At 57.1% G+C, this 2,500-nt stretch overlaps 3 non-coding genes across 3 annotated transcripts; all 3 read right to left on the bottom strand.

The window, feature by feature from the left end:
- Positions 1-529: 529 nt before the first annotated feature.
- On the bottom strand, positions 530-648 carry LOC140412252 (5S ribosomal RNA). Its single transcript, XR_011941452.1, has one exon. It is a non-coding gene; the product is annotated as a 5S ribosomal RNA (ribosomal RNA).
- A 690-nt stretch (positions 649-1,338) lies between these two features.
- On the bottom strand, positions 1,339-1,457 carry LOC140412240 (5S ribosomal RNA). The gene has a single exon (XR_011941441.1). It is a non-coding gene; the product is annotated as a 5S ribosomal RNA (ribosomal RNA).
- A 690-nt stretch (positions 1,458-2,147) lies between these two features.
- Positions 2,148-2,266, bottom strand: LOC140412229 (5S ribosomal RNA). Its single transcript, XR_011941430.1, has one exon. It is a non-coding gene; the product is annotated as a 5S ribosomal RNA (ribosomal RNA).
- Positions 2,267-2,500: the final 234 nt, after the last annotated feature.

Here is a 2,500-nt window from a genome sequence, read left to right as displayed (position 1 = left end):
ACTCGCTCCCCTTCATGCCGTCCCCACCTAGCTCTCTTTTTTCTTCTCCACCTCCCCAAGGAAAACTGCAAGCCCCGCCCACCTCACACCAGCCTGCCGCCTGCACGCTGCTGCCTTTCCACATTGCAACGCTGCGCACTTCTCTCAGCACAGCCAGCACAAGGGTCAGGCAGGCAATGCAAGCCAGCTCTCTCTTCCTTCGCTTTCCACACCAGCCCCAATGCCACAACTTGCATTCATGCGGCGCCTTCAGGCTAGGAGAGAGAACGTCCTGCCGACACACTGGCTTGCGGCCACACGGGCCAGCTGGCGTGCCCATCAAAGTGCAGCACGCCAAGGCACACAACCGTGCTGCGTTGCAAAGGCCCGGCAAAGCTGCAGCAGCTGAATGGCCCGACCAAGCCGCCTGCCTGAGTTGAGCCCGCAGGCAAGTGTTGGGAGGAATGGCGAGGACGCAGAGAGCAGCAAAAGGTTGGCCTGCCTCTGGTGTGGAGAGTGCTTGGCGTGAGCAGTCACTGCTGGCCGCAAAAGCCTACTGCACCTGGTATTCCCAGGCGGTCTCCCATCCAAGTACTAACCAGGCCTGAGTCTGCTTAGCTTCCGAGATCAGACGAGATCGGGCGTTTTCAGACTAGTATGGCCGTAGGCATCTGCAACACCGTCTTCTCGCCTATTCAAGCTGGCCACCCTAGCACCCTCGCCACTTCTTCTTTCCGGTTGTTTTCAATTTTTTCTCTCTCTTTTTCTACTTCTACTTCTACTTCTCCTCCTCTTTCTCTCCTTCTCCTGCTAATTCTAGCCTATATGCCTGATACTCGCTCCCCTTCATGCCGTCCCCACCTAGCTCTCTTTTTTCTTCTCCACCTCCTCAAGGAAAACTGCAAGCCCCGCCCACCTCACACCAGCCTGCCGCCTGCACGCTGCTGCCTTTCCACATTGCAACGCTGCGCACTTCTCTCAGCACAGCCAGCACAAGGGTCAGGCAGGCAATGCAAGCCAGCTCTCTCTTCCTTCGCTTTCCACACCAGCCCCAATGCCACAACTTGCATTCATGCGGCGCCTTCAGGCTAGGAGAACGTCCTGCCGACACACTGGCTTGCGGCCACACGGGCCAGCTGGCGGGCCCATCAAAGTGCAGCACGCCAAGGCAACCAACCGTGCTGCGTTGCAAAGGTCCGGCAAAGCTGCAGCAGCTGAATGGCCCGACCAAGCCGCCTGCCTGAGTTGAGCCCGCAGGCAAGTGTTGGGAGGAATGGCGAGGACGCAGAGAGCAGCAAAAGGTTGGCCTGCCTCTGGTGTGGAGAGTGCTTGGCGTGAGCAGTCTCTGCTGGCCGCAAAAGCCTACTGCACCTGGTATTCCCAGGCGGTCTCCCATCCAAGTACTAACCAGGCCTGAGTCTGCTTAGCTTCCGAGATCAGACGAGATCGGGCGTTTTCAGACTAGTATGGCCGTAGGCATCTGCAGCACCGTCTTCTCGCCTATTCAAGCTGGCCACCCTAGCACCCTCGCCACTTCTTCTTTCCGGTTGTTTTCAATTTTTTCTCTCTCTTTTTCTACTTCTACTTCTACTTCTCCTCCTCTTTCTCTCCTTCTCCTGCTAATTCTAGCCTATATGCCTGATACTCGCTCCCCTTCATGCCGTCCCCACCTAGCTCTCTTTTTTCTTCTCCACCTCCCCAAGGAAAACTGCAAGCCCCGCCCACCTCACACCAGCCTGCCGCCTGCACGCTGCTGCCTTTCCACATTGCAACGCTGCGCACTTCTCTCAGCACAGCCAGCACAAGGGTCAGGCAGGCAATGCAAGCCAGCTCTCTCTTCCTTCGCTTTCCACACCAGCCCCAATGCCACAACTTGCATTCATGCGGCGCCTTCAGGCTAGGAGAACGTCCTGCCGACACACTGGCTTGCGGCCACACGGGCCAGCTGGCTGGCCCATCAAAGTGCAGCACGCCAAGGCAACTAACCGTGCTGCGTTGCAAAGGCCCGGCAAAGCTGCAGCAGCTGAATGGCCCGACCAAGCCGCCTGCCTGAGTTGAGCCCGCAGGCAAGTGTTGGGAGGAATGGCGAGGACGCAGAGAGCAGCAAAAGGTTGGCCTGCCTCTGGTGTGGAGAGTGCTTGGCGTGAGCAGTCTCTGCTGGCCGCAAAAGCCTACTGCACCTGGTATTCCCAGGCGGTCTCCCATCCAAGTACTAACCAGGCCTGAGTCTGCTTAGCTTCCGAGATCAGACGAGATCGGGCGTTTTCAGACTAGTATGGCCGTAGGCATCTGCAGCACCGTCTTCTCGCCTATTCAAGCTGGCCACCCTAGCACCCTCGCCACTTCTTCGTTCCGGTTGTTTTCAATTTTTTCTCTCTCTTTTTCTACTTCTACTTCTACTTCTCCTCCTCTTTCTCTCCTTCTCCTGCTAATTCTAGCCTATATGCCTGATACTCGCTCCCCTTCATGCCGTCCCCACCTAGCTCTCTTTTTTCTTCTCCACCTCCCCAAGGAAAACTGC

The sequence above is a fragment of the Scyliorhinus torazame genome, chromosome 4 (genome assembly GCF_047496885.1).
Source record: "Scyliorhinus torazame isolate Kashiwa2021f chromosome 4, sScyTor2.1, whole genome shotgun sequence".
NCBI lineage: Eukaryota > Metazoa > Chordata > Chondrichthyes > Carcharhiniformes > Scyliorhinidae > Scyliorhinus > Scyliorhinus torazame.
This window is presented reverse-complemented; position numbering and strand designations above follow the sequence as displayed.